This window comes from Mustela nigripes, chromosome X (genome assembly GCF_022355385.1).
Source record: "Mustela nigripes isolate SB6536 chromosome X, MUSNIG.SB6536, whole genome shotgun sequence".
Lineage (NCBI taxonomy): Eukaryota > Metazoa > Chordata > Mammalia > Carnivora > Mustelidae > Mustela > Mustela nigripes.
Genome location: NC_081575.1, coordinates 2,230,409 through 2,239,667, shown reverse-complemented (window position 1 = coordinate 2,239,667; position 9,259 = coordinate 2,230,409). Strand labels below are relative to the sequence as shown.

At 39.9% G+C, this 9,259-nt stretch overlaps 1 protein-coding gene across 1 annotated transcript in view; it reads left to right on the top strand.

Annotated features, from left to right (window-relative positions):
* The window catches only part of PWWP4 (PWWP domain containing 4), a 154,094-nt gene that overhangs the window by 48,978 nt on the left and 95,857 nt on the right, over positions 1-9,259 (top strand). The window lies entirely within an intron of this gene.

Here is a 9,259-nt window from a genome sequence, read left to right as displayed (position 1 = left end):
ATTTGAGAAATATATATATATATATATATATATATATATATATATATATATATATTGAATATGAGTTCTCTGCTTGTAAAGGGGCTCCTGAAGTCTAGATAACAGTGTTATTCTTCATTTTAATCTGACGGGAAATCTGTTGGTTCTGTGGATCACCCAGGGTTTTGTTTTGTTCTGTTTTGTTTCCTCCAGGGTCTCGGTATATAGTAGGCAATAATGTACTTGGTAGGTGACAGAATCTTCATATTAGCACAAGTCCCATTATTTGGAAAGGCACACACGGAAGCCTATGAAGCCGCTATCTCCTTACAATATAAGAAATTAAAGCAGTACTGACTCTATACTAAGAAAGAAGAGTCAGATTATGAAAATCAGAAATGAAAGTGGGCTACATTACTATCGGCCTTACAGAGATTAATAAAAAAAAAAAAGATGGCAAATGAATGCTATGAGCAATTGCACACCAAAATTCAGACAAGTTAGACGAAAAGGACCATTTCCCAGAAACAAACAAACAAAACTCACTCATGAGGAAATAGAAATTCTCAATACGCCTATAAAAAATTTAAAAAGAGGGGCACCTGGGTGGCTCAGTGGTTAAGCCGCTGCCTTCGGCTCAGGTCATGATCTCAGGGTCCTGGGATCAAGCCCCACATCGGGCTCTCTGCTCAGCAGGGAGCCTGCTTCCTCCTCTCTCTCTGCCTGCCTCTCTGCCTGCTTGTGATCTCTCTCCGTCAAATAAATAAATAAAATCTTTAAAAAAAATTAAAAAAGAGATTGACTCTATTATCAAGAACCTCAGAACAAAGGAAAGCTCAGGACTTGGTGGCTTCACTGGTGAATTCTACCGAGTGCTTAAAGAAGAATTATAAATCCTTTTCAAACTCTTCCCAAAAAATAGAAGGGAGGGGGGGGGGACTTCTTATCTCATTGTATGAGGCCCACCTTACCGGGATAGCAAAGTGAGACTAAGTCAGCACAAGAGAAGTGCAGACCAATACTCCTTATGAACACAAATGCAAAAGCGCTAAAAGCTATGCTGGCACACCAAACCCAGCAGTCTCCTTCATTAAAAGAATTTTAATTAAAAGGATTACACATCATGACAAAGTGGGATTTATCACAGGAATGTAAAGATGGTTCAACATATGAAAATCAAAATAATACGCCACATTAACAAAATGATGGGAACAAACCACATGATTACCACAAAATCATGCAGAAAATGCATGTGACAAAATCCAATACTCAGATATTGGACAATATTGGACAAAATCTAAAATTCAGAAAACGAGGATTAGAAGGGAACATCCTCAACTTAGAGATGGGCATTTATGAAGAACACACAGCTAATATACTCCATGACGGGTATTAAGGAGAGCACGTGTTGGGATGAACACCAGGTGCTATATGCAGCTAATGAATCCTTGAACAATACAATAATAACTTATGAGGAGAAGGGAGTTGGGGGAAATTGGAAGGGGAGGTGAACCATGAGAGACTATGGACTCTGAAAAACAACCTGAGGGTTTTGAAGGGGCGGGGGGTGGGAGGTTGGGGGAACCAGGTGGTGGGTATTAGAGAGGGCGCAGATTGCATGGAGGACTGGGTGGGGTGCAAAAACAATGAATACTGTTATGCTGAAAAGAAATAAAAAAAAAAAAACAACTTGTGATGTACTGTATGTTGGCTAACTGAATATAATGAAAAAAAAAAAAAAAAGCAGAGGTTAAAAAAGAAAATGAATGAATGCATCCCCCTAAAACCACAAACAACTCAAAATGTTCACTCCTACCATTTCTATTCAACATTGTACTGAACATTCTAGTCAGAGCAACTGGTCAAGGAAAAGAAATAAAAGGCATCAAACGTGGAAAAGAAGAAATAAAACTATTTGCAGGTGACAGAATCTTACATAGTAAAAATGTCCCAAGAAATGCATTACAAAAGCGATTAGAGCTAATAAATGAATTCTGCAGAGTTGCAGAATAAAAAATCAGCACACAATATCCAGTTATGTACCCATATGCTGGCAGTGAACATTCTGAAAAGGAAACTAAGAAGTGTGCCTGGGTGGCTCAGTCAGTAAAGCATCTGACTCTTGATCTCAGGGTTCTCAGTTCAAGCCCCGCATTGGGCGTGGAGCCTACTTAAAAAAGAAAGAAAGGAAGGAAAGAAAGAAAGGAAAGGAAGAAAGGAAAGGAAAGGAGAGGAAAGAAGGAAGGAAGGAAGGAAGGAAGAAAGAAAACTAAGAAAATAATTCCATTTACCATAGCACCAAAAAGAAGAAAGACCTGGGTGTCATATGTGACTAATGAATCATTGAACACTACATCAAAAGCTGATGATGTACTATATATTGGCTAACTGAACGTAATAATAATAAATAAACTAAAAAAAAATTTTTTTAAAGATACTTAGGAATAAATTTAGCCTGTACGCAGAAAGCTATGAAACATTGTTGAAAGAAGCTAAAGAAGACCTAAGTAAATGTAAAGACACATTGCGTTCATGGATTGGAAGATGTAATGTTGTTAACACTCTCCAAATTGTTGGCAACACTCTCCAAATTTATCTACAGTTTCAGTGTGATCCCCATCATAATCCCAACGCCCTGTTTGTAGAAACAGAAAAAGTGATCCTCAAATTCATATAGAATTGCAAGGGACTCCAACACCAGAACAAACTTGAGAACAAAGAACAAAGTTAGAGGACTCACACTTTCCAATTTCAAAACCTACTACAAAGCTACAGTAATGAAGATTGTGTGGTATCATCACAAGGCTAGGCACTTAGGCCAGTAGAATAAAACTGAGGGACCATGAATAAACACACACACACACACACATACGGTCACTGATTTTCAGCAGGGGTGCCAAGACCATCCAGTGGGAAAAGAACAGTCTTTTCAACAAACGGTGCTGGGACAACTGGGTATCCACATGCAAAAAGAAGGAAGCTAGACCCTTTTGCCAGAACAGACACAAAATGAACTCAAAATGGATCGGAGACTTCAATTTAGGAGCTAAAACCATAAAACTCTGGAAAGAAAACATAGGGGTGAATCTTCATGACCTTGGGTTTGGCGTTGGTTTCTTAGCTATAGCACCAAACACACAAGCAACACAAGAAAAACAAATGCGCAAATTGGACTTAACCAAAATGTTAGCATGAGGGGACACTTGCAAGAGAGTGAAAAGACAGCCAGTGCCATGGGAGGAAATATTTTCAAATCATGTATCTGGAAAGGGTCTAGTATCTAGAACATATAAAGAACACTCACGACTCAACAACCAAAAGACAACCACACTTTAAAATGGACTAAAGATGTGAATGTAGACATTTCTCCAGAGAAGATAAGATACACAAACAGCCGATGAGCACGTGAACAGATGCTCAACATCATTAGTCCTCAGAGAAGTGAAAATCAAAACTATAAGGAGACATCTCTTCACACCCACTAAGAATGCTGTAATTTTTTTAAAAAGGAAAGTGATTTCTTCAAATAAATTTTCTGCCCCTCCCCTCTCTTCTTCTTCTTGGATCTTATACTGCAAATGTTATTATGCTTGATGGGTGGCATCCCTGAGTTCCTTCAACCTATTTTCATTATTCTTTTTTCTTTTTGCTCTTCAGCTCAGTTGCTTTCCATTACCCTGCCTTCCAGATTGTCAGTCCATTCTTCTGTATCCTCTAATCTGCTATTGATTCCCTCTAGTGTATGTTTTATTTGACTTGTTGAATTCTTCACCCCTGACAGGTTCTTTTTTATATTTCCTCCATCTTTACTGAAGGTCTCACTGCAACTGCGTGGATGGGCCTAGAGGGTATAATGCTAAGTGACGTAAGTCAGATAGAGAAAGACAAATACCATATGATTTCCCTCATATGTGGAATTTAAGAGACAAATGAACAACCAGAGTAAAAAAATTAAAAAAAAAAAAAAGACAAAGAAAAAAAAAAAACAAAAAAAAACCAGACTCTTAAATACAGAGAACAAATTGGTGGTTGCCAGAGGGGAGGTGGATGGGGAGACACGTGGAACAAATAAAGGGGATTAAGAGTACATTTCTCAATTGCAATGAGCCCCGAGTAATGTATAGAATTATAGAATGATCATATGGTACACCTGAAAGTAATAAAACACTGTAGGTTATTTTTTTAAAAAATACAAAGAAAGGGGCACCTGGGTGGCTCAGTCGGTTTAGCGTCTGCCTTTCGCTCACATCACGATCCCAGGGTCCTGGGATTAAGCCCCCATTTAATGGCCCCCTGCTCAGCCGGGAGACTGCTTCTCCCTCTCCCTCTACCACTCTCCCCCTGCTGTTCTCCCTGCTCATTCTCTCTCTCTCTCTCTCTCTCATAAATAAATAAATAAAATCCCTCTAAAAAATATTTTTTAAAAATTTTAGAAAAGGACAATAATTAGAGTTGGCAAAAGTGTGGAGAAATTGGAACCCTCATATATTGCTGGTGGAAATATAAAATGGTGCAGCCACCACGTAAAACAATTTGAATGATTCCTCAGTAGGTTAAATATAGAACTACCATATGGGACGCCTGGGTGGCTCAGTGGGTAAAGGCTCTGCCTCCGGCTCAGGTCATGATCTCAGGGTCATGGAATCGAGTCCCACATCGGGCTCTCTGCTCGGCGGGGAGCCTGCTTCCCCTCTCTCTCTGCCTGCCTCTCTGCCTAGTTGTGATTCTCTCTCTCTCTCTTCTCTCTCTCTCTCTCTCTCTCTCTCTCTCTCTGTCGAATAAATAAATAAAAGAACTACCCTATGACTCTTCAATTCCTCTCCTACATATACACCCCAAACAACGGAACACAAGGGTTTAAATGAAAGCTTGTACAAGAATGTTTATAGAAAGGATGGAGACATCTCAAGTTTCCATCAAGTGAAGAACGGATAAACAAATTTGGTATATCCATACAATGTAATATTCTTTGGTCAAATAGAAGGAATGAATTTCGGATATATGCTACAATACGGATAAAACTTAAAGTCTGAGCAAAAGGTTGAGCAAAAGATGCCAGACACGGAAGACCACACGTTGTTTGATTCCATTTATGTGAAATATCCAGCACAGGCAACTTACAAGAGACACCAAACACAATAGTGTTTGCCAGAACCTGAGAACTGGGGGGACGGAGAGTGACTGCTTAATGGGTAAGGCTTACCTTTGGGGGTGATGGAAATGTTCTGAAGCTAATGAGTGGTGATGGCTGCACCCCATCAGGAAGGTACTAAACACTCCTGAATGATTAAAGTGGTAAATGTTATGTCAACTTCACCACAATAAGCAAAAGAAAGAGAAACAAGAAAAACATGGAGGAAGATCCTATCGATTAAAAGGGACTTAAGAGACATCTCCGCCGATCACAATGTGTGGTACTTATTTGGTTTCCGAGTCAAATAATCAAACCGTTAAAAAAATTCTTTTTCTTTTTAACGTTGCTTTTTTAATACAATTGAAGAAACTTTGTCCCTGGCTGGAAATTTAGCAATACTCAGGAATTATTTTTCGTGCCAATAGTTTATTTTTGCTTTTGTTTCCCTTGCCTGGGGAGACATAAATATGTTGCTAAGGTTGATGTCCAAGGGATTACAGCCCGTGTTTTCTTTTAGGTGTTTTATTGGTTCAGGCCTCACATTTAGGACTACAATCCACTTTGAGTACATTTTTGTGTATGGTGTAAGAAGGCGGTCCAGTTTCATTCTGGTGCGTGTTGCCCTCCAGTTTTCTCAGCCCCATTCATTCAAGACACGGTCTTTGCTCTATGGTATACCCTTGCCTCCTTTGTGATAGATTAACTTGCTGTATAAGTGTGGGTTTATTTCCGGGTCCTCTACTCTGTTCCAGTGACCTATGTGTCTGGTTTTGTGCCAGTGCCATGCTGTTTTGATTACTATAGCTATGTAGTATAGCTTGAGATCCGGGATTGTGGTGCCTCCGGCTTTGTCCTTTCTCAAGAGTGCTGTGGCTGTTCAGGGTCTTTTATGATTCCATTCCAACTTCAGGATTATTTGTCCTAGCTCTGTGGAAAACACCATTGGTATTTTGATAGGGACTACATGGAATCTGTAGATCATTTGGGGTCGTGTGGACATTCAAACAATGATAATTCTTCTAAGCCCCGAGCATCATATATGTTCCCACTTGTTTGTGTCATCTTCAGTTTCTTCCATCAATGTCTTACGTAGTTTTCAGAGTAGAGGTCTTTCACCTCCCTGGTTCGATTTGTTCATATGTATTATTATTTTTGGTGCACCTGTGAATAGGCCTGCTTTCTTAACTTCTCTTCCTCCTTCTTCTTTGTTCGTGTGTAGAACACAACAGATTTCTGTATATCCATTTTGTATCTTGCAACCTCATGGAATTCATTTCTTACTCCTAATAGATTTTTGGTGGGGTCTTTAGTGTTTTCTATATACAGTACCATGCCATCTACAAGCAGTGGCAGTTTTACAAGCAAACACTATGCAGGTTCCTCAAAAAACTAGAAGTAGAAATACCGGTACTATGGTAAATAACAGTGGTGAGAGTGGACAGCCCTGTCTTGTTCCTGAGTGTAGAGGAAAAGCTCTCAGTTTTCCCCCACTGAGGATGATATTGGTCTTTCGTATATGGCCTCTGTGATGTTGAAGTATGTTCCCACTATTCCTACTTTGTTGAGGGGTTTTTAATTTTTTAATCAAGCATGGATGCTGTGGGGCGCCTGGGTGGCTCCATCGGTTAAGCGTTCAGCTCTCGATTTCAGCTCAGCTCCATGATCTCAGGGTCATGCTCAACGCAGAGTCTGCTTGCCCCTCTTCCTCCCCTTTGCCTCTCCTCTCTGTCTCTCTATATCTATCTATCCCTCTATCATCTAAAATAAATAAAACCTTTGCCTTAAAAAAAAAAAAGAATGGATGCTATACTTTCTCAAATGCTTTTTCTGCATCTGTTGAGAAGATCATATGGTCCCTGTCCTTTCTTTTATTTATGTGGTGTATCATGTTGATTGATTTGCAAATATTGAACCACCCCTGCAACCCAGGAATAAACCCCATTTGATTGTGGTGAACAATTCTTGTAATGTACTGTTGGATCCTATTAGCTAGTACCTTGTGGAAAATTTTTGCATCCATGTTCATCAGGGATCGTGGCCTGTAGCTCTCTTCCTCTTTTTTTGTTTTTTTCTAATTTCTTTTCAGTGCTCCAGAATTCATTGTTTATGCACCACACCCAGTGCCCCCATACAATACATGCCCTCCCTAATACCCACCACCTGGTTCCCCCAACCTCCCAGCCCCCCGCCCCTTCAAACCCCTCAGATTGTTTTTCAGAGTCCATAGTCTCTCATGGTTCACCTCCCCTTCCAATTTCCCCCAACTCCCTTCTCCTCTCTATCTCCCCATGTCCTCCATGCTATTTGTTATGCTGCACAAATAAGTGAAACCATATGATAATCGACTCTCTCTGCTTGACTGATTTCACTCAACATAATCTCTTCCGGTCCCGTCCATGTTGACACAAAAGTTGGGTATTCGTCCTTTCTGATGGAGGCATCATACTCCATAGTGTATATGGACCCCATCTTCCTTACCCATTCGTCTGTTGAAGGGCATCTCGGCTCTTCCCAGTTTGGCGACCGTGGCCATTGCTGGTATGAACATTGGGGTAAAGATGGTCCTTCTTTTCACTACATCTGTAACTTTGGCGTGAATACCCAGGAGTGCAAACTCCTCTTTAAATATTTGGTAGAATTCCTCTGGGAAGTCGTCTGGTCCTGGACTTTGATTTTTTGGGACCTTTTTTTAAATTACTGATTCAATTTCTTTGCTGGTCTTATCAAGTCCTGTTTCAATTTTGGTAGTTTATATGTTTCTGGAATTTATCCGCTTCTTCCAGATTGCCCAATTTGGGGGCATATAATTTTTCATAACATTCTCTTACGGGCATTTGTATTTCTGTCGTGTTGGTTGTGATCTCCTCTCTCTCATTCGAGATTTTATGTATTTGGGTCTGGCTCGCTTCAGCAGCACATATATTTATTTGGGCCCTTTCTCTTTTCTTTTTGATACGTCTGGCTAAGGGTTTACCAATTTTATTAATTTTTCAAAGCACCAGCTCCTGGTTTCATTGGCCTATTTTACTGTGGGGGTTTTTGTTTGCTTCTATATCATTTATTTCTGCTCTAGACTTTATTATTTCCCTTCTTAAGCCTGCTTTGGGCTTCATCCTATATTATAGCAGCATTGTCAACAACAGCCAAATTAAGGAAAGAGCCCACATGTTCTCCATCGACTGAAGAATGGATAAAGAAGTTGTGACTATATAGACACAATTTCTCTCTATATATCTTTATATAGATTATTATTATATAATATATAAATGTATATAAAGCTATATAGTTATACATATAAAGTTATATACATTTATTATAATATATGTATTATATATTTATGTATACTTATATATACATATATATACTCACACACATATGGATAAAGAAGTTGTGACTATACACACACACACACACACACACACACACACACACACACACAATGGAATAGTATCTATAAAATGGAACACAGGGGCACCTGGGGGGCTCAATGGGTTAAAGCCTCTGCCTTCAGCTCAGGCCATGATCCCAGGGTCCTGGGATCAACCCCCTCATTGGGCTCTCTGCTCAGCAGGGGAGCCTACATCCCCCCCCCCGCCCTGCCTGCCTCTCTGCCTACTTGTGATCTCTGTCAAATAAATAAATAGTTAGATAGATAGATAGATAGTTTAATGGAATATTACTCAGCCATAAAAATGAATGAAATTTTGCCATTTGCAATGATGTGAATGGAGCTAGAGAGTATCATGTTAAGCAAAATAAGTTAGTCAGATAAAACAAATAGCATATGATTTCACTCACATGTGGAATTTAAGAAACATAACAGGGGCGCCTGGGTGGCTCAGTTGGTTAAAGCCTTTGCCTTTGGCTCAGGTCATGATCCCGGGGTCCTGGGATCGAGCCCTGCATCGGGCTCTCTGCTCAGCAGGGAGCCTGCTTCCTCCTCTCTCTCTGTCTGCCTCTCTGCCTACTTGTGATCTGTGTCTGTCAAATAAATAAATAAATAAAATCTTAAAAAAAGAAAGAAAGAAAGAAACATAACAGACGAACATGGGGGTGGGGGAGGAAGAGAGAGGCAAACCACAAAACTTAACTCCCAACTATAAAGAACACACTGAGGGTTGCTGGAGAGGGGAGGTTGGTGGGGGA